Raw genomic sequence first — 23,976 nt, 5'->3', positions numbered from 1 at the left:
GTGATTCAAGTAAAAGCAAGTTAGGCGAGGCTGGGTAGAAATTTAATTGGGTCCGGACAAAAGAAGATTAATTGATTTTGCCTCCAAATAAAATGGTTGGGTATATGAGCAGATTCAACACTGTATACATGCCATGACTGCTGTTTCGATCACTGATTCAATTTTATTGCAATGGACTCTAAGGTAATATCGAAGAAGTAGTGGACTTTATGAGTCGAAAGAATACCAAAAGTAGCTTTCCAGTTGTATCATTATGTTGAACACATACCTATATATTGCCTGCGTTTGGCTCAAATGACCCCTACATGAAAAGGATTGGGGTAGCAGTAAGGTGTAGAACTGCGAAGGTAGAGTTGCTTAATTGGTGAACTCCAGATTATAGGCCCAACATTAGACGGATTGTGGAAGGTCATAAGCGACCGGCCTTATGGGACTCTAATGCTCATCATGAGATGTGATATTAAGTCCTAGGTAATGATTAAATGGGTATAGCGCTGATTGATAGTTCTACGTTTTGCATGGACGGCCCTATTAGAATAGCAGAGAGCCATCTCTCGTCAAATTTTTTAACGATAAAATATCATAATATTAGTGGATTTTTTAAACGAATTTTTTCAATAGCCTCGGTTTTTTAGAGAATTTTTTTTTCAAGATTTTTTTTTAACTTTCAATCTTCGTGGATTTTAAAAAAATTATATCTTCGCGAATTTAAATTTTTTCCCAATATTTGTTGATTTTTTAACAAATTTGTCCAATATTCGTAGATTTTTTTCAATATTCGTTGATTTTTTAATTTGTTTGTTTAATAATCGTGAATTTTTTAATTGTTTTTTTCAATATTCGTGGATTTTGTAAAGAGTTTTTTTAATATCCGTGGATTTTTTTAATATTCGTGTATTTTTAAAGTTTTTCAATATTCGATTTTTTCAATATTCGTGGATTTTTTAAAATTTTTTCAATATTCGTGGATATTTTTAAGATTTTTTCAATATTTTTACAGTTTTTTTAAGAATTTCTTCACTATTCGTGGACGTTTTAAAGATTTTTTTAATATTCGTGTATTTTTAAAGAAGTTTTTCAATATGACTGGATTTTTAAGAAATATTTTCAATATTCATGGGTCTTTAAAGATTTTTTTATCAATATTCGTGGATTTTTCAAAGTTTTTTTTTCAGTATTCGTGGATTTTCATTTTTTTTCAATATTCCTGGATTTTTTTATGATTTTTTGTTTTCAATATTCGTGGATTTTTTTAATTTTTTTTTCAATATTCGTGGATTTTTTAATTTTTTTTCAATATTCGTGGATTTTTAATTTTTTTTTTTAATATTCGTGAATCTTTTTTAAGATTTTTTTCAATATTCGTGGATTTTTTTAAGAATTTCTTCACTATTCGTGGATGTTTTAAAAATTTTTTAATATTCGTGCATTTTTAAAGAAACATTTTTAATATTCACGGATTTTTTAAGAAATATTTTCAATATTCACGGATTTTCAACGACTTTTTTGTCAATATTGGTAGATTTTTTTTATTTTTTGTCAATATTCTTGGATTTTATAAAGTTTTTTAATTTTTTTTCAATATTCGTGGATTTTTTTAATTTTTTTCAATATTCGTGGATTTTTTATTTTTTTTTTTAATATTCGTGAATCTTTTTTAAGATTTTTTTCAATATTCGTGGATTTTTTAAGAATTTCTTCACTATTCGTGGATGTTTTAAAGATTTTTTAATATTTGTGCATTTTTAAAGAAAAATTTTTAATATTCACGGATTTTTTAAGAAATATTTTCAATATTCACGGATTTTCAACGACTTTTTTGTCAATATTGGTAGATTTTTTTTTATTTTTTGTCAATATTCTTGGATTTTATAAAGTTTTTAATTTTTTTTTCAATATTCGCGGATTTTTTAATTTTTTTTTCAATATCCGTGGATTTTTTTTTCAATATTTGTAGAGTTTTTTAAGAATTTCTTCACTGTTCGTGGATGTTTTAAAGATTTTTTTTCATATTCGTGGATTTTTTAAGAAATATTTTCAATATTTTTTAAGAAATATTTTCAATATTTTTTAAGAAATATTTTCAATATTTTTTAAGAAATATTTTCAATATTTTTTAAGAAATATTTTCAATATTTTTTTAAAAATATTTTCAATATTTTTTAGGAAATATTTTCAATATTTTTTAAGAAATATTTTCAATATTTTTTAAGAAATATTTTCAATATTCATTTTTCAATATCCATGGATTTTTTTAAGATTTTTTCAATATTCGTAGATTTGTTATTGATTTGTTTTTAATATTCGTGGATTTTTTTTGAAGATATTTTTCAACATTCGTGGATTTAATTTTTTCCAATGTTCGTGGTTTTTTAAAGATATTTTTCAATACTCCTGGATTTGCTAAAGATTTTTTCGATATTCGAGGGTTTTTTTAAAGATTTTTATTTTTTTATATATTCGTGGAATTTTTTTAAGACTTTTTATTAATATTCGTGGATTTTTAAAATGTTTTCCAATATTCGTAGATTTAAATATTCTATTAGAAAAAACCCCTACCGGGATTAGCGGAGAGTGTCACCTCTGAACGCCGCACTTTCATCACCCCATGGCAATGCTAATTGACATAGTTTCAGAGATTTGATGTTCGGATAGCAAAAAGGATGTTTCGGGACCTCATCACACCAGAAGCCGCTCTCTACATAACTGCTGGACAAATACCCGAAGTGATACCAAATTTCACAGCAGATGCTACGGAACTAGAAAATGAGCGTGATGAACTTCGTCGAGCCAATCCCAGTGACCACAGAGTTAGAGAGATGACACTGAAAGTTAATCTATTAACTCGGTCGGAACAAGTGGCTAGATCATATGAAGAGTAGCTAAACTTGAGACGGAAGTAGTGTTTCCGCCCACACTCATGGCTCAATCAGGACCTAATTAGTGTACTCGTCTTTGAACTTATTGATGCGTAAATACTGTTAAAAGGCAGGCCTTAGGATTTTCTTAGGCTGCAGCAGAAGTAAACAACAAGCGAAAACAAGCCTGGTTTTTAATTTTGACGAGAAAAACCAGCAACAAACTCCATATATTCTGGAGAAAACAAACAAGTAGCAACAATGTGCCTGCGGATAACACCTTAGATCGAAACAAACGCGACAGCGGCAAAACTGCAACAAAGATGTTCCGTAACCAGTTTGTGAAAGTGCGAATAGCAGTCAATATCGAAACCGCGGATACCCAAGAAAATAATCTACAATGTGAAACTCAACAGGAATGATAGATGTCTTTTCAGCGAATGTAAAAGTGCGACCAACAAGACTGAGTTGCCTCACGCCAAACACGAAATCAGCCTTCTAACCCCACACCATCACGACTGAGTTTCCGTAAGCCAGCCGCGAACTCGCATTTCACGTCCCTCGGAGACGAATCGCTTGTCCGGAACAGAATAAGACAAATTGCCTCACGCCAGTCACGAAATCACCATTCTAACCCCACGCCGAAGGATATCACAACTAGTCCTAACGAGACGGATCACTTTCTCGGGCCTGAACGCGACTGAGTTGTACTAAGCCAGCCACAATCTCTCGTCAGGATGAAGCCGTCCAGAACAATCTCAGTGGAAGTCGAAGCACCCGAAACCCACGACTGAATGCCCTCGATAGGTCTTCCTGCCCTGACATTGTAATGCTGAAACAGCTGGATGAGCCGGGATTTGAGTATCTCAGTAAAGTTCTCAACCTGTCTCTAGCCAAACACATCGCGCCTGATGTCTAGAATGTCGGCAGAGTAATACCGCTACTGAAGCCTGAAAGGTAAGCGATACAAACCGATTTCGTTTTTATGGTTTTACTCCTTCCCAGTGTAAGAAAAAGCTATCCAGTTGCTGATCATCAGCATGGATTCCGTTAGCAGCACAGCGCTACATGCCACCTCCACACTTATCAGTCAAGGACTCAACCAAAAACAGCCGTGCGAGAGGACAGTGTTGGTGGCGCTTGACGTATCAAAATCATTTATACTATCGAGCACTGTTTAAGGGCACTAAGCCAACTACCCTCTGGTCAAGTTTAAAATGTTGGATAATTAGTTACATGTGTGGACGATTGTCATACGTGGAATTCAGGAACAAGAAGTCGTATCCCCTTAGAATGGACCAGCGAGTTTGTAACGTGACTAGTTCATATACTACTATACGCCCTTATTACCAGCAACTACCCCTGCATATTTAGTATACTGGACAAATTAAACTCCGGTGTAGTAAACGACAATCACTCACCTCGTGTTACCATCCGAATGTATATTTAAATTTTTCTCCACCGAAGAAGTCGATCACCATCCCACCAAGTAGAAATAGACATGTGGCTCATCGGCAGTCTGGATACTAGTTAGCCACAATTCGATCAAGCTCTTAGCAAGCTCTAAACTCATAGAAAACTCCAAGCTCCTAGCAGCTATCTGCTACAAGTTTAGGTGTAGTAACAAAGTCCTCAAGTCCCTAGTCGGCAGCGAAAACGCGATGGGAAATATTCAATCATATCATAATGCCGCCCTTAGCACTGCAACAGGCTATCTCCTCATGTCATCAGCGGTCCATCGAGTTTCACCGTCTCACCCTAATCACTGTTTGGTATGCAGGACTCTCCCAAGAATGTCAGGAAGAATTCTCATGACCTAGAGAGAGAGATGGTCAACGATACCAGAAAGAACTCCTAGATCAGCAAGCCTATCAAACAAGTTTGGATAGTATTTACACAGATTCAGTCGCAGGTTGCCAAAAACAAGAGAAGAACGTCAGCTGCCGTGACAAATCAAAATAGTCATATCCGCACCCTTTAGGCTAAATAGGGTATATATGTACACTTTGATAGGATCAAAATTGGTTCAACTTTAGAGTATCGTCATATTTTGTCCAAACTCAATTTAAATTCGAAAATAGGCCATATTGGTCTACTCCTTACTGTACCTTCCCACAAAAGTATAATCATTTTCGCTAATATGGTGCGAAGGGAGTAACTGAATTGGGCATAACCTAGCATATGTCAATATTACGTCCAGGTATAGAACAAGTTTTAATATAGACTAAATCGCTATACTCATGCGTGTACCTCCCACAACAAATTTCGAAAAAGTATTACTTAACAGCTCAGCTCGGATTGTTTTCAAGTTCTTCTTGCCCTGTAATGACGGTGCAAAACCCTAATTGCTGAGAAATTGGCCCAAAAACTCAATAAAACCATATCCTATAGAGTTAGAAGCATTGTGGTTACTTTTTTTAGGTCTGAGGCTAAGGGTATATCTCTGCCGACACAGCTGGTATAGAAGTTTCTATTACTCCTAGGATGCTTGGTTTTGTATATAGCCCACATAGAACGGTACCATCCGATTTTCGGTATTTTGAAGGTTTATGCTTCATTAACACACCGAAATGGCTGGAATTTGGCACTTAACCTTCGTTGGGGGTATAAAACTTTCCCCCAGAATTTCGTCGGTACAGGTTTACCCCTTCATATAGCCTCCATAGAACGGTACCTCCTGATTTTCGGTATTTTGAAGGTTGTGACCACAATAATCCACTAAAATGGCTGAAATTTGGTACCTAGTCTTCATTTGGGGTATACAACTTTCTGTATGAAATTTGTTGGTATAGGTACACGCCTTAATACAGCCCCCATAGAACGGTATCTACCGATTTTCGGTATTTTGATGATTGTGGCTTCAATATTCCTCCGAAATGGCTGAAATTTTGTATTTAGTCTTCGTTGGGGGTATACAACTTTGCCCCAGAAATTTGTTGGTAAAGGTCCACGTCTTCATATACCCACCATAGTGCGGTACTTCCCGCTTTTCGTTATTTTGGGGGTTGTGGCCACAGTAACCCACAGAAATGGCTTAAATTTGGTATTTAGCCTTCGTTGGGGGTATTCAACTTTCTACCTGAAATTTTAAGATATAGGTCCGCTTCTTCCTATTGCCATTATGGAATGGAACATCGCGATTTTGCCGGAATATGTCCACCCCTTCATATAGCCTCCATAAAACGGTACATCCCAGTTTTCGATTTTTTGAAGGTTGTGGCCTCAATACGAGTATTCCACCGAAATGGCTGAAATTTTGTATTAAGTCTTCGTCGGTGGTATAAAAATTTTCACCTGAAATTTTTAGGTATAGGTCCGCGCCTTCATATTGCCCTTATAGAAAATCGGGATTTTCGGTATTTTGAAGGGTTGTGGCCAAAACCTTGAATACCGAAAATCAGCCACCTAAATGTCTGAAGTTTGCTATTTAGTCTACGTTGAAGGTAAAAACCTTTCCGATTGAAATTCCTCGGTATAGGTCCACATTTCGATATAGCCCCCATGGAACGGTACCTTCCGATTTTAGTAATTCTGAGGGTTGTGACGTCAATATCCCACCGAAATGACTGAAATTTTTTTATTTAGTCTTCTATGGAGTTATAAAATATTCCAGAAGAGAATTATCAGTATAGTTTCGCGTGTTCCCATATCCCCCATAGAAGCGTATCCCTTGATTTTCGGTATTTTGAAGGTTTTAGGCACATTATCTTACCGTAATATCGGAAGTTTGGTATTTAGGCTCCTTAAAGTTTAAAAACTTTCCGCCATAAAGTTTTCGGTACTCCTTCGGGTACCTCCCACACAAAATTTTGGATACGTTCATTTTAAGAACTGCTCTGGAATCACTTTGATTTTTGTTGAAGCCACTTTCATTCGCTGCCTCAATTACGACGGTGAAAGTTTTTTCAGGGCCAAGTTCATTTTCTTGAGAAAACAGCCCGAAAAGTGTAAAACCCTCTATGGCACCATGTAGTGGCTGGAGAGCACGACAACTCTCGAACCAAATACTGAGTTGATCCACACTTTTTATATCGTAATATTTCTTCGAATATTAGATGAAATTCGAAGGTGGTGCTTGTAGATCCATTCCTTCCGGTACCTGATTCCAAAGACATTATTTATTTAAAAACGAGCTTAAAGAAAACATTTAATCAAACGGTATTTAGAGGACGATTCACAGGATATTTCTGCCCTTTGAAGTCTATTCTTTTCATCCTATTTTGATTAAAAATTTCATGTCCAGATTATTTTTGGTTCAATTGATCCATTAATTTTTTTTTGCAAGCAAAAGTAAAGTTGTATGACAATCGAATTATAATTGGACATTTAACGTCTTTTATATAAGCCCTACAAGTCTTCTGTCAGAAAACCTAGTGGTCTTCTCACAAAAAATCTACGGATCTTCTTATCTTGTCTTTTAAAGGACCTGTTGGACTCCTATGAAGGGCATTGTGTTCGCTATGGGAAATTCTACTGATTACACTGTGACATAAAATGGAATTCAAGGTCTGGAGGTAAACAATTCACGTTGGGAATGAAAGCCCCTATTGAATTCTGTAGTTGAGTATTATATTCGAACGGACGCCCTTTCTAAATAACATGTTAGGAAAAATCAACAGATTAGCCTATATGGGCCCAAATATACGAAAAAGTTAAAAATTTGTGCACTTTTTTTTAATTTTAGCGGTATAGGAATTTACCCTCGGAGTCGGAGCCGGAGTCTTGAAAAAAATTGGTCTGGAGACGGAGCCGAGCCCAAAATACGTCGACTGCGAAACCCTGGTTGCAACAACAAAAAAGTTAAAAATTTTGGAACCTTCAGCAAATGTATTCCATTAAGTCCTGATTACAATGACATATTTTTTCGTGGGCAAGTTTATGTTTCCTAGCAGGTTGACCTAAAAGCTCTAAAAAACCAAGGTAACCAACTAAAATGACTGGTGGGTACGATACCATTGCACATCGTAGTCCACTCCTAACTCATATTCTAAGATGGATCCTATCAGACAACTCCGTTGAGTATCTCCCCAATTAATTTTCAAAATTTTAACTTATGTGCAGTTTAACGACTTTTGGAGGATAGATCGGTCCTGAATACAAAGATATCGTTTTTTATCATTACTGAACGATATGTGGACCCCGAAATGTTACAAAATTGTATTTACACCGTACTGGCGCCCTGCGGGTCATTCCTTCATACACCTCACGCAATTTACCATTTCTGGAAAATGTCAGTCATATTGTCGTGTTGTCTAGGGTCATTACGTGCGATGTTGAATGTTTACAAAACATCACTAGTCCACGTCCAATGTTGGCACTGTTTACCATGTTCCGTGTATTGACTCAACCCAACCTTCTCCCCATAACAAACTGTTCCTGCCAGACCTTCACTTGTTTGCAGATGGACGACATTTATTCGTGTTCACATAAATCATGGCCAATTGCTTCCATGTCAGTCTTGTTTCTTTATCGAACACACATTTCGAACTGGAATTGGCTTCCATTGCCAACCAATTTCATGATAACTTCAGATAGACAAGAACATTTATTTGTTTTTCAAATTACTTTTCTTGCATATCAAACGCTCGGGAGTCATGAACCCAACGCAAACGACTAAATGCCAACCCTTCAAGAACATGTTGCTCTTTGCTGTTGCATCGACGGAGTTCAAAAAATAAATATTTGGCCTTTGAAGAAATGTGAACAAAAAACATTTTCGCAGCATCACAAACTGCACTCAGGCCAAAAACGTACTTCAAGTCAAATAACAAATTGATTCTACACCGAACAATTTTTAGATGAACAAAAAAACTACAACAATAACGCAACTAGATAACGACAAGGACGTCAATGGCAGTACAAAAAAAAATAATCCGATTTCTAAAAAATGGGCATCCAACATTTCTAAAAAAACAACAACTACAAAAACCAACACAAATTGCACCAAAGCCAAAAGAGTGGCAGGTTCATTTCATATCATCGGCTAAACTAAAAATTGATAGGCACCAATACCCTGCATTGCCTATCCCACACACACTGCCCAAAAGAACGGAAGTTATGCAAGATAACAACGAAAAAAACTAAGTCACGAGTGTCATCACCAAACATTTTGACATTCATTCGCTGACTCGTTTTTCCTGCAGTTTTTTCGGCTTTCCACAAGGCATCCGTTCACCATGAAGCCCATGGAAACAAAAAAATGACCAGAGAATATTTTAGTACATGATTCCTACCACGATGATGAAGTAGCAGGCAGTCATGCGGTTACGTAAAGGAATTTACCAAATCCAGAAGCCGTAAAATAGATTTCGGTTCGTTTAATTTCGCGATCCATTTTTTCCGTTTTGTGGCGAAAAGTTTCACTGTTTCCGTAATGGTCAATGAATTTTCCAAAGTTAGGCATGGGAAAAGAGGATTTATGGCAACCACACATTTTAATTCTATTGAATTTTTCGTATCTCAAAACTTAACATTTTGCCCAGATAAATGGTCAGTAAGAAAAATTCTAAGATCGCGGCAAAATAAAGTTTGCATATGAATACTTCAATTCCAGTCGGGCTAAATACAAGTTTTCCTATTGAAAACTCTATTCAGCCAGGCTGAATACAAGTTTTCCTATTGAAAACTCTATTCAGCCACGGCTGAATACAAGTTTTCCTATTGAAAACTCTATTCAGCCACGGCTGAATACAAGTTTTCCTATTGAAAACTCTATTCAGCCACGGCTGAATACAAGTTTTCCTATTGAAAACTCTATTCAGCCACGGCTGAATACAAGTTTTCCTATTGAAAACTCTATTCAGCCACGGCTGAATACAAGTTTTCCTATTGAAAACTCTATTCAGCCACGGCTGAATACAAGTTTTCCTATTGAAAACTCTATTCAGCCACGGCTGAATACAAGTTTTCCTATTGAAAACTCTATTCAGCCACGGCTGAATACAAGTTTTCCTATTGAAAACTCTATTCAGCCACGGCTGAATACAAGTTTTCCTATTGAAAACTCTATTCAGCCACGGCTGAATACAAGTTTTCCTATTGAAAACTCTATTCAGCCACGGCTGAATACAAGTTTTCCTATTGAAAACTCTATTCAGCCACGGCTGAATACAAGTTTTCCTATTGAAAACTCTATTCAGCCACGGCTGAATACAAGTTTTCCTATTGAAAACTCTATTCAGCCACGGCTGAATACAAGTTTTCCTATTGAAAACTCTATTCAGCCACGGCTGAATACAAGTTTTCCTATTGAAAACTCTATTCAGCCACGGCTGAATACAAGTTTTCCTATTGAAAACTCTATTCAGCCACGGCTGAATACAAGTTTTCCTATTGAAAACTCTATTCAGCCACGGCTGAATACAAGTTTTCCTATTGAAAACTCTATTCAGCCACGGCTGAATACAAGTTTTCCTATTGAAAACTCTATTCAGCCACGGCTGAATACAAGTTTTCCTATTGAAAACTCTATTCAGCCACGGCTGAATACAAGTTTTCCTATTGAAAACTCTATTCAGCCAGGGCTGAATACAAGTTTTCCTATTGAAAACTCTATTCAGCCAGGGCTGAATACAAGTTTTCCTATTGAAAACTCTATTCAGCCAGGGCTGAATACAAGTTTTCCTATTGAAAACTCTATTCAGCCAGGGCTGAATACAAGTTTTCCTATTGAAAACTCTATTCAGCCAGGGCTGAATACAAGTTTTCCTATTGAAAACTCTATTCAGCCAGGGCTGAATACAAGTTTTCCTATTGAAAACTCTATTCAGCCAGGGCTGAATACAAGTTTTCCTATTGAAAACTCTATTCAGCCAGGGCTGAATACAAGTTTTCCTATTGAAAACTCTATTCAGCCAGGGCTGAATACAAGTTTTCCTATTGAAAACTCTATTCAGCCAGGGCTGAATACAAGTTTTCCTATTGAAAACTCTATTCAGCCAGGCTGAATTCAAGTTTTCCTATTGAAAACTCTATTCAGCCAGGCTGAATTCAAGTTTTCCTATTGAAAACTCTATTCAGCCAGGCTGAATTCAAGTTTTCCTATTGAAAACTCTATTCAGCCAGGCTGAATTCAAGTTTTCCTATTGAAAACTCTATTCAGCCAGGCTGAATTCAAGTTTTCCTATTGAAAACTCTATTCAGCCAGGCTGAATTCAAGTTTTCCTATTGAAAACTCTATTCAGCCAGGCTGAATTCAAGTTTTCCTATTGAAAACTCTATTCAGCCAGGCTGAATTCATGTTTTCCTATTGAAAACTCTATTCAGCCAGGCTGAATACAAGTTTTCCTATTGAAAACTCTATTCAGCCAGGCTGAATACAAGTTTTCCTATTGAAAACTCTATTCAGCCAGGCTGAATACAAGTTTTCCTATTGAAAGCTCTATTCAGCCGGGCTGAATAAATATATTTCTATGAGAAAACTCTATTCAGCCGGGCTGAATAAAGACTTTCCTATGAGAAAACTCTATTCAGCCGGGCTGAATAAAGATTTTCCTAAGGGAAAACTCTATTCAGCCGGGCTGAATAAAGATTTTCCTAAGGGAAAACTCTATTCAGCCGGGCTGAATAAAGATTTTGCTAAGGGAAAACTCTATTCAGCCGGGCTGAATAAAGATTTTCCTATGGGAAAGCTCTATTCAGCCGGGCTGAATAAAGATTTTCCTATGGGAAAACTCTATTCAGCCGGGCTGAATAAAGATTTTCCTATGGGAAACGATATTTTATTAATATAGGTTTTCTTTTTCAGTCGGGCTAAATCTAGCTTTCCATAGAGAAACTTTTATTCGTCCATATGTTGATGTTGTTATTTTTGCCATCTTTATAAACAAAAGCCTTTACAGTTACCTTTTATGTGATGGTCAAATTGTTTCGTGAATTTCGTCGATTTCAAAAATGTGTTAGTATTTCGTTCTACTTTTCCGAACAAACATCCTTGTTAGTGTGCGTTATCTAGTTTGTGTGTAATAAAGTTCAGTGCTGGTTGGTTGAACAAATTTTCCCACGCTACCACTGGGGACCCAGTTCGTGGTATTTTAGCATAAATGTTTACACTCGAATGGTTTAGAAAACTATTTTTCGCTTGAATTGAAAAACAGTTTTTTTTTGTAGTTGAAGAAAGGACTCAAATTACATAGAAGCTGATGGAGTGAAATATAACAACAACAACATGTTTTCCGCCTCCCCGCAAAAGGATTGGAGTCATTTTTCAGAAGGGATTTAACCTTTGAAAACAACCAAGAAATATGTCGAAGGTAAATCGGCTTATCATAGCAACAACAAATTGACGTTGATTTATGATATGTTGTAAATTCAAATGTCAAAATAAACGTAAAGCTTCGCTGGGCCCCAAAAAAGTAGGAATTTATATCAGCGTTTTAGTTACAGGGAAAAACTTTTACTTGAATACAGTTGCGGATGATTCGGTACTGATTTAAGTTTTTTTTTTGTTTTGTAATTGCAACAAGAGGTTTCCATCCTGCCAAGAGGGTTTCATATGTAATATTTGCCAAGCCGCCAGCCTCCCACAAAAACAAATGAACAAATGCCAGCCCCAGAACCAAGATGAGGCTAAAGTAAATAATTAATATTTGCTAAACAAAACAACGGCAGAACATCAACAGCAGCAGCAGAAAGTAAAACCGTAAAGAATTGGAATTTAGCCAACTTACAATGACAACAGCAACACTAACAATGGCTTCAACACAAAAGGTCCAAAGAACAACAGCGGCACCAGCAACAGCAACATATCACAATCCTTGATAATGCCAACGAAAACAACTCATCTCTCAAATATGAGCTTTAATACAAATAGAAGAGCAAGAAAAAAATGAAAGCCAACAAGCTAACATCTGCAACACTCAACAAGAACAACAACACAAAGACTATGTCAGCAGAGAAGACATAATGGGAGTATGCCAAATACATACATATGTGGCCGAAACGAGGGTACTGTGTGAAGGATATGTAACACTTATTTATTTATATTTGTTGGGTAGTTTTGATAACAGCTGATCGTTGGTTCTGAGGGTGCATTGCAAAGGAACAGGAATCAAAAATAGTACTTTCTTTCTTATACGGCTTTTATACTTAACAGAACTTCTTGTTCTATAAGCCGAACTAAGAATACGTTTTCAAAAAAATGATCTTTTATCCAGATTCGCCCCGGTGATTGAAAGGTTAGCGACAATTCGGATAAAAGCGAAATTCTTCAACATCAGTCTTATCTGTGCCCATGCTCCAACCGAAGATAAGGACGAGCAAACCAAAGATATTTTTACGAGCGACTGGAGAAAACATATGATCGATGCCCTGCCCATGACATTAAAATCATTCTAGGCGACTTTAATGCAAAAAATTGGAAAGGAGAACATCTTCGGCCCGACTGTCGGTAAATTCGGCCTCCACAGTGAAACATCCGTTATCAAGATATGGCAGGAAGAACGCATGCCCGACGACTGGAATTTAAGCATCCTATGCCCAGTACATAAGAAGGGAGATAAAGCAATGTGTGCTAATTATAGACAATAAGCCAACTTATTGTTCGAACGATTAAAGCCAAAGGTCACTGATATAGTAGGACCTTATCAATGCGATTTTAGAACTGGCAAGTATACCGTTGACCAGATCTTCACTTTACGGCAGATTCTGGACAAGGCTGCTTTTGACAGCCCTCTTCGTACAAAGGTGTTTGAAGCCATGTCGTGGTTTGGTATACCCGCAAAGCTGATACGACTCTGCGAGATGACATTATCAGGCACGCGTTCGTCAGTTAAAGTAGGGAAGAACCTCTCTGAAGAGTTTGTCACCAAACGAGATTTAAAACAAAGAGATAGTCTCTCGTGCGATTTCTGCAATGTCTTGCTAGAGAATATAATACGAGATGCAGAAACTAATAGAAATGGCACTATCTACAACAAAGACGACACCTACATCATAGTTCGGTCGGAACAGGTTGTACGGAATATTTTTGTAAGAGTCAGGGACGTACGCAGGGGGGGGGGGCACAGGGGGCCCGGGCCCCCCCCCGACATGGTTTGGTAGACCAAAAATTTCTTTAGCTACTGTAACAGATCATTAGCTTTTTCTTTCTCATAAAATAATTTTATGTTTGGATATTTCAAATGAAAACCATAGACTAATGAAGGTGTAGACGAAGAATTGTTCTCAGCATGTTACTTAGTATGCTCTGTAATAGTTAGATGGCGTTAGTGGTAATTATACCCTCAGCCTTTAGGCTAAAGAGGGTATTTACACTTTGATACGACCAAAAATGTGCCTCATCGAAATAATGGCTTTAGACCCCAAGTATGTTTGTACGATATCCGTTTCAGACAATTTTGAGTAGATCTAGCAATGTCCGTCCGTCTGTCTGTCTGTCCGTCTGTCTGTCTGTCTGGCTGGCTGGTGCGCACGATAACTCGCGAACGGATCAATCGATTCGGTTCAAATTTTGGGTATCGAAATATTTTGTCCAGATTCGTTTTAAGTTCGAAGATGGCCCATATAGGTCCACTCCTTCAGGTACCTCCCCCACAAATGTTCAAAAATTGTCGCAAAACTTGTGCGCACGATAACTCTTGTAGGGAATAACCGATTTGGTCCATACTTTGCACATCGTGTAATTTCTACCGAACTTAGATGAGGTTCCAATATGGACTCAATCGGTCCACTCCTTCGGGTACCTCCCACACAAAATTTCGGAAAAGTTCAGTTTAGGACCTGCTCTCGAATCGCTTTGATTTTTGTTGTAGCAACTTGTATTCGCTGTCCCCCATACGACGGTACAAGTTTCATAAGGGGCAAGTCCATACTTCTTGAGAAAATAGCCTGAAAGGTGCAAAAAACCCCTATGACACCGTGTGTAGTGGTTGGAGCGCAAGATAAATCTCGAACGGATCTGCCAATTCGGTCCAAAATTTGGCCTTCATAATATTTTATCCAAACATAGTTTAAGTTCGAAGATAAACCATGTCGGTCCACTCCTTCAGATACCTCCCTCACAAAAATTCAAAAATCTTCGGAAAAAGTATGCGCACGATAACTCTTGAATGGAGCGACTGATGTAATCCATACTCTGCACATCCTAATATATCTACCAGATATAGATCAGGTTCGAATATGGACTATATTTGTGCATTCCGTTGGGTACCTCCCACACAAAATTTCGGATAAGGTCACTTTTAGACCTGCTCTCGAATCACTTTGATTTTTTTCTTTGATTTGCATTCGCTACCTCCATTACGACGGTAAAAGTTTTTTCAGGAGCAGGTTTATATTTCTTAGGAAAACATCCCGAAAGGTGTAAAAAGCACTATGTCACCATATGTGGCACTCGAACTGTTGTACCGATTTTGTGCAACATTTGGTCTTCGTCATATTTTATCCAAACTTAGTTTCACTTCTCCCCAATATTTAAAAAATGTCACTAAAATGTTAGGACAATATCACTTGAATGGTGCAAACAATTTGGTCCAAACTTTGGATCTCCTAATATTATGCCAAAATTTAGTTTAACTTCTAAAATGGCCCATATCGGTCCTCCCTAAGGGTACCTCCCCCAAAAAAGTTCAACATTTGTGTTAATTCCTAATCCACATTTTTGTCGTCAAGTTCAAATGTTGAAAAAGGGCCACAAAATTCTGAAAAGACGCTAAATACATTCTATCTGTCCGTAGATAAAAGTTTTAATTCACATTGGCTGAGGGTATACCTCTGTTGGCAAAGCCGACTGACACTTTTTTACTTGTTAAATATATTTTTTAGTTGGATTCTCCAATCACTTCGGTAAAAAAGTAACATTTTTGCATTTACAAATTTTTTTCTTGGGTTAGTATTATGTAAGGTTATCCGCACAATAGCAGAAGACAATTTTCGATTGGAATTATTCGATGTCGGATGTATTCAATTTATAGAAGTAACTTAAAAGATATTAAAATACCTTGACATATTAAAGTATACCAAATTCCAATTAAAAGGTTTATAAGATGTTAAAATGTAATGTAATGCGTCAAAGATTTGTCCACTAAATACTTTTTGAAAAATGGGTCTAAAAAAGGGCGATATCTCGATATGCATTAAAACATAGATCTATTTTAACCAATTTCAGCATAGAGGTTCTCCAACCAAAAAAAAAATCCAAAAATTCTTTTTATAGCCAATATTCTTAGAAATTAAATTAAGATCTTCGAATACTGAAAATCTAGCGAAAACAATTGCGGATATTACAAATTCTGAGATATACCAAAATGTGAGCATATGTGGTGTACAACTTACAAATACCGATAACCAATATGGTAATTTTTAATAAAAAATATCCAAGAACTAATACATAATATATGTATATTACTCTGTACCAAATTCCAAAATTGTATTTTAAAATTTTTTAAACTCTCTCTTCATTGATTTTATACAGCTTGTCTCAATAATTGTTAAAAAATCGACTAAAAGCCTTTAAAATAGCGCTATGTAACCCTACCCAACACTTTAAAATTTCATGATTTTTGGTCATGGTGGGCCCCGCCGAAATGAAATCCTGCGTACGTCCCTGGTAAGAGTTGAAGAAGAATCTGCCAGGGCAGGGATGGCAGTAAATGGCTATAAAAAAATTGATGGTAACGACGCGTAATACATCAACTGAATTCAGTCCAACTGTGGATGTTGGGAAATACAACCTTGACATAGTTAGCGACTTCATCTATTTCGGCACCGCCATAAATAGAGCAAACAACATCAGTTCTGAAATAAGGAGACATATAATATTAGCAAATAGATGCTACTTTGGACTTAGTAAGCAGTTTAGAAACAAAGCCACCTCTCGAGAAATTAAAATCACACTTTACCAGACACTGATACTACCTGTGCTAATGTATGACTCCGAAGCATGGGTACATGCACAAGCAGATAAGGCAGTACTTGGTGTGTTCGAGAGAAAAATTCTCCGCAAGATATACGGACCGTTGGTGGTGAATATCGACGTCGAATGAACCATGAGCTATACCAGATATATACTGACACCGACATAGTTAAACAAGATATATATGGGGGTTATATCCAAATCTGAACCGATATGGACCAAAACTGACATTTTTCATGCCTATGCGCTCATAGGTACGTCTGCAAAAATTCATGAACCTAGGTCAACTCCTTCTATTTTTGTATGTGAGACTCCTTTTGGTTGGATGAACATGTGATATGTGTCGATCTTTTTTTGTGGGGGTCTACCAGGCCAAAAACCGCATTGGTATTACCCGATTATTTTATTGACCATAGGTTTTAGATGTTCACACAGTACGCTAAACACCACTTTGTATGCGATGGGTAGGAGACTTATGCCTCTGTAATTTGCAGAAACCGTCTTGTCCCCTTCCTTGTGTACGGAACATAGTAGGCTGAGGTTCCACTTTGCGACAGTTTGAAGAGAATGGGCTATTTTTGCCACTGCGCTTCGACATTATCGGGACAAGATGTGCCGTCTCCCAGCATGTGGATTAGATGAGTAGTGCTATATGTTGTGTTTGCTAGATCGCATCCGGACATCTAATCAGCCTTTTACCTTATGAAGGCTGAACTTTCCGATATTTTCCCTTCCAATTTTAACATTAAAATCTCCTAGAAGAGTTATAATTTCATTGCTAGGGTAGCGGTCATAGGCTCTCTCTAAGCGCTCGTATAATATATCCTTGATCTGTGCAGATTTCTCTTCGGTCGTCTGCCCGATTCCATAGCACTTCCTGTAAGGCGATAATATCAGCCTTGTACTCACAAAGTACATCCGCCAGTGCTCAAACTGCACAAGCTCTGTAGAAAGTCCTGACATTCCAGGTGCAGATTCGCTGATCTTGGTTCTTAAAACTTTTGCGGGGGTCGTCAACTATAGAAGGTGTAGTTTTTTCTTTTTATTTGTTTTTCCTTTGACGCCCAACTCAAATTTTAATCGTTCTTTTGTGTGAACGCGGGGCAAATGTTGGCTCACTACCTTTACTTACTTAGCTGGTCCATTACATAACATTTGTTTCATAAGCCGAACTAAGAAAAGATCTCCAACTCTCTCTCTCTGTTTAGTGCTTCGCTTTCTGGAATACCGCGCCTTGTCATCTCTTCATCCACTTGTTTGCGCCATCTTTCTTCGGCCTGCCAATTCCGCGTGCACCACCATGCGGCCCGAATTTATACGTCATTTTTGCGGGTTCATCATCGCTCATTCTTATAATATGGCCTAGCCAATGCAATCGTTGCATCTCGATTATCTATACTGATGTCGTTGTATAGCAGATACAGCTCGTGGTTCATACGACGTCGATATTCACCGTCAACGCAGATTGGTCCATAGATCTTTTGAAGAATTTTTCTCTCAAACACACCAAGCGCTGCCTTGCCTGCTTGCACAAGTACCCAGGCTTCGGAGCCATACATCAGCACGGGTAGTATCAGTATTTTGTAAAGCGCTGTTTTTGTTTGACGAGATGTGGCTTTATACCTAAACTGCTTACTCAGTCCGAAGTAACATCTGTTGGCCAACACTATTCTTCTTCGTATTTCACAACTGATGTTGTTGGTTGTGTTTACGGCGGTGCCAAGGTAGACGAAGTCCCTTACTACCTCCAAATTATAGGAACCAACGTCAACAGTTGGTCCGATCTCTATGGACGCATTGCGCGACGACACCATAAACTTGGTCTTCTCGCCGTTTTCCGTTTTAGCAGATTCCCTCGCCGTTTTAGCAGATTCCCTTTTGACTTTTTCAAAGGTATCAGTTACTTCCTTTACCAATCGACCTATGATGTCAATGTCATCGGCATAAGCAAGTAACATATGGCTGTTTGTATATATTGTGTCACTTCTTTTCACCTTCGCATCTGGTGTAATCTTTTCCAGCAGAATGTTGAAAAAAATCATACGAGAGACCATCACCTTGTCTGAAACCTCTTTTGGTAGCAAACTTTTCGGAGAGGCTCTTTCCTATTTTAACTGACGATCGAGTATCAGTTAATGTCATTCTACAAAGCCGGATGAGCTTTGCAGAGATACCAAATTCCGACAAGGTTTGGAATACCTTTGAACGTAGGGGGCTGTCAAAGGATGCTTTGTAATCGACAAAAAGGTGGTAAGTGTCGATCTGCATCTCTTGGGTCTTCTCCAGGATTTGCCGCAGGGTAAATATCTGGTCAATGGTGGATTTGCCAGGTCTTAAGCCACATTGGTATGGCCCAATTATTTCGTTGACCATGGGCTTTAGTATTTCGCACATTATCCCTGACACTATCTTGTAGGCAATGAGGAGAAGACTTATGCTCCTATAGTTAGAGCCTACAGTCTTATCTCAGTGTGGACAGGGCACAGGATGCTCAGGTTCCAATCGTCGGGTACTCGTTTTTCCTGCCTGATGGTGCTAACTAGCTGATGAATACACCTTATCAGTGTGTCGCCTCCTGTTTTGAACAGCTTGGTTGGTAAGCCATCGGCTCCTGCTGCCTTATTACTCTTCAGACGGTTTATTGCTGTCCTTACCTCATCTCGGCCGGGTGGTATACATTCAATACAATCTTCTGGAATTGGATCTGTGGTCGTCGACTTCGCTACTATTGGATACCAACAGTTTGGAAAAATTCTCTTTCCATTTCCTTAGCACACTATCTGTATCAGTTACCAAATTACCTTGCTGGTCTCTACAGGAGGATGTGCCTGTAGCAAAGCCATTAGTTTAATGTTTCACTCTTTGGTAGAATTTTCGGACTTCATTCTGGCTCCTGTACATCTCTAGTTGTTCACACTCCCGCTTTTCCATCTCTCTCTTTTTCTTGCGTTTCTCCTCTCTCTTTTTCTCCCGATTCCACTCTCATGAGCTACGCGTTGCTACTGATTGTAGAGTAGCCCTATATGCCGCGTTTTTCTCTTCGGTAGCAGCACATGGATTCTGGTATGGCCCATGGATTCCTTGTTGGAGGCCTCTGGTATCTAAGTATGGATTTTGCGGCTGTTTGCATGGAGTGGGCAATATTTTGCCATACTGTTGATATGTTATCTGGACGAGGAGTGCTTTCATTAAGCAATTGGGCTACTAGTGGAATACGCCGTGGCTATATGTTGTGTTTGCAGCTTACCGATGTCCAACTTCCGCGTTGTATCTGTTCGTGCTTTATTTGCAACGTTTAGACAGGTACGTACCTTTGCTGCAACAAGGTAGTGGTCCGAGTCTATGTTTGCACCTCGGAACGATCGTACATCCAACACGCTCGATGAATGTCTTCTATCTATCACAACATGATCAATTTGATTTCTTGTTTTCTGATCTGGAGACAGCCAGGTGTCCTTATGAATATCGAGATGATTAAATCTGGTACTGCTAACTACCATGTTTTTTGCAGCTACAAAGTCTATCAGCCTCATACCATTGTCAGATGTTTCACTGTGGAGACTGAATTTCCCGACTGTTGGGCCAAATATATTCTCCTTTACAATTTTGGCATTAAAATCGCCTAGAATGATTTTAATGTCATGGGCAGGGCAACGGTTATATGTTTCTTCTAAGCGCTCGTAAAATATATCTTTGGTCTGTTCGTCTTTTTCTTCAGTGGGAGTATGAGCGCAAATAAAGCTGATGTTGAAGAATTTAGCTTTTATTCGAATTGCAGCAAGTCTTTCATTCACTGGGATGAATCTTGATACCAGATGTTTTAGCCTCCGACTAACTACGAATCTGCAACCAAACTCATGCTTTACGTCATGGCAGCTATAATACAGTGCGCAGATCATGGTCCTTAAAACGTTTGCGAGGTTCGTTTTTCTTTTCTTTCGTTTTTTCATAGTAGGGGACGGTTACTAACCCGACGCCCAAACCCTAGTTTTTAACGTTCTTATGGGCGAACGCGCGGCAAATATTAGCTCACTACTTTTAACGGGTGTTAAAGGCAGTTCCCTAGGTGACACCACGGGGAGGTCAGTGTCCACTTGAGATGAAAGTACCCATTCCCTACATGCATTATATACCACCATCTGGTGAATGCGGATCTGGCAAACACAACCGATCCATACTGGCCCGGGGTTCACCTCTATCCCTGCACGGACCAAAAGGACTCGGAGCAAGCATTTCAGGATAAATTACAGCTCCCGTGTTAAAAAATACACTAACACATAGTTGTTGAGGTGACAGCCCCAAGTTAAATATTCCTCCGAGTCAATCCGGTGAATAGAACCGGCCGCAGTGGAATTGCCACCATCAGTCATTTTAGTTGATGACGACAGGGGTTTTTAATGTTTTTGGTCCATTATCTCAGAAAATACAGACTTGCCCAGAAAAAACTAGAGGCCGAGAGCACAACCTGCTGCAAACATATTTTCAAACTAATGTGCTCTTTTGCGAACCAGTTTTCAAAACTAATCTATAAAGGTTGAGAGTATTGCGGTCTATGTTGTATTGATTCTTGAGTATTGTTTTTGGGTTATCCAGAGGTTGTTCTAATCAAGGATCAACCGATTCAGTCGAAAACGTGGCTTTTGAAATATTTGTAACTTTGTTTAAGCTCGAAGATGGGGCATATGGGTCCACTCCTTCCGGTACCTCCCCCACAAAAGTTCGAAAATGTTCGGAAAATGTGTGTGCATAACTCCGATTTTTCCTATACTTTGAAATTTCTACCAGACTTAGATGAGGTTCCAATATGGACTCAATCGGTCCACTTCTTCCGGTACCTCCCACACAAAAGTTCGGAAAAGTTCAGTTTAGGACCTGCTCTCGAATCGCTTTGATTTTTGTTGTAACAACTTGTATTCACTCCTTCCCATACGACGGTACAAGTTTCATCAGGGGTAAGTCCATACTTCCTGAGAAAATAGACTTAAAGGTGCAAAAAGAAACCTTATGACACCGTGTGTAGTGGTTGGAGCCCAAGCTAATTCTCGAACGGATCTGCCGATTCGCTCCAAAATTTGGCCTACGTAATGTTTTGTTCAAACTTAGTTTAAGTTCGAAGAAAAGCCATATCGCTTCACTCCTTCAGGTACCTCCCCCACAAAAGTTCAAAAATGTTCGCAAAAATTGTGCGAATGATAACTCTTGAAGGATGTGACCGCTTTGGCCCATACTTTGCACATCTTAATATATCTACCAGATATAAATCAGGTTCGAATGTTGACTATATTTGTCCACTCCTTTGGGTACCTCCCCCACAAAATTGCGGATAAATTCATTTTAAGAGCTGGGGCTCAATTCTGTTTCTATAAAAATGTGAAATGAAAACTTTTATAAAGGAAAAAAATGTCAAATGAAAAAATCAAAAGAAAATATTTTTCATTTAAAATTGTCATAGAACCCTACAAATACATGCATATGTATGTATGTGATTTGAAAACTTTTATAAAGGAAAAAACTGTAAAAAAATATAAAGGAAATATTTTCCATTTCACATTTTCATAAAACAAGAATCCAGTCCCTGCCCCTGTTTTCGAATCAATTTGATTTTTGTTGAAGCAACTTGCATTCGCTGCCTCAATTACGACAGTAAACGTTTTGTTCAGGGGCAAGTCCATACTCCATACCATATACATATAGTGGCTGGAGAGCTCGAACCCAATACTACGTTCGTCCACAATTTGGATATCGTAATATTTCTTCGAATTTTAGATGAAATTCGAAGGTGGTACTTTTAGGTCCACTCCTTCCGGTAGCTCCCCCACAGATGTTCGAAAATATTCGTTCAAATGGTACGCGCACTATCTCATAAACGCAGCAAACAATTTGGTCCAAACGTTGGGTCTCTAAATATGTTCAAACTTAGTTTAGGTTCAAATGTGGGCCCTATCGGTCCAATCCTTGGGGTACCACCCACACAAATGTTCAAAATGTGTGGTTAAGGGTCTGCTCGAGGATCCTTTGGAAATTTTTACCGAAGGTTTTCTTATATACATACATATATACCAATTGCTATAGCTAAGAACGAAAACGTCAATGAATTAAATGAGAATATAATGTTCAAAATAGGAAAAAATATTGATGTCTGGATTATCGATGTCAAAAAATATGTGAGGTGCGGATTACAGAGTCTACAATGTAATAAATTCTAGTGTCCGGCTAAACGCATTGTCCGGATTAAGGAGTGTCCGGAATATCGAGACTATACTGTATTTCAAACACTTCAGATGAGCGGAAGAGTAAATACGAGTCAATATATTGGGAAGTGATATACCGTGAAAAACATTTAAAAAATTTCAATATCTTTTAAAATTCAAAGAGACAAAAAATGTCTCCTCCTCATTATCATACTCATAATAAAATCGTATCTTCTCAACAAACTAACCAATTTGCCAACACATATGTATGTGTGGCAATGCATGTCTACTGCCACTTCAGACACTTACACACATATAAAATGATAAAACAATATTCGTTTTCGCATAACACAGCTGCGTTTCCACAACCAACCAACTAACGAAAAACTAAAACGAATGTTTTTAGAAGAAAACAAAAAAAAATGTTGTTGAATTACACAACATATGCCCGGATTTCAACGCTCTACATCTCACTGCTAAGCCATTCTTCAGCAAGTCGCAATAACTTTTTTTCTTGCCTTTCATTTTTCCATTCATTTACCACCAAACAAAACAATTTCATCAGCCAAGAGAACTGCAACAAAAAAGAACGACGACCAACACGACAACGACGAGTGTTTCAGTTCATTATCAAAGCAAACAGTGAGGCAAGGCAACGGACTAAAACATTCTGGCCACATTCGTTTATTTTGTAAGAAGATGAGACTAAAGCAAATACTCAACGCCAGCAATAGCAGCTAACAGCCATGAAACCATGTGTTCCACCAACAAAACAAAAACTAACAATTGTGAAAAACAGGAGCACCATCATCACAACCAACCACCAACAACTAACACCGCAGGATGTAAATATTAAACAACAATTAAAGAAGAAAATGAACAAGTTTCTTTCTTCTTTCGTTTTTTTTTTTTTTTTTTTTTTTTGTTTGTAGCGGCGTCTTTTTTTTAATTTTACATCACATCATCAGCATTGGACAGCAAAAGTTTTGCAAATTCTTTTTTTTTTTTTTTTGTCGTCAACTTTATTTCAAAACTAAAGATATTTTGGGGAAAGATGTTTTTCTCTTGGGGAAAA

General features: G+C 37.8%; 1 protein-coding gene across 3 annotated transcripts in view; it reads right to left on the bottom strand.

The window, feature by feature from the left end:
* LOC141389915 (uncharacterized) overlaps window positions 1-23,976 on the bottom strand; it is a 354,555-nt gene that overhangs the window by 184,159 nt on the left and 146,420 nt on the right. The gene's annotated exons all lie outside the window — the stretch shown is intronic.

This window comes from Musca autumnalis, unplaced genomic scaffold, assembly GCF_047663935.1.
Source record: "Musca autumnalis isolate F117 unplaced genomic scaffold, ASM4766393v1 scaffold_1, whole genome shotgun sequence".
In the NCBI taxonomy this organism is placed as follows: domain Eukaryota; kingdom Metazoa; phylum Arthropoda; class Insecta; order Diptera; family Muscidae; genus Musca; species Musca autumnalis.
This window is presented reverse-complemented; position numbering and strand designations above follow the sequence as displayed.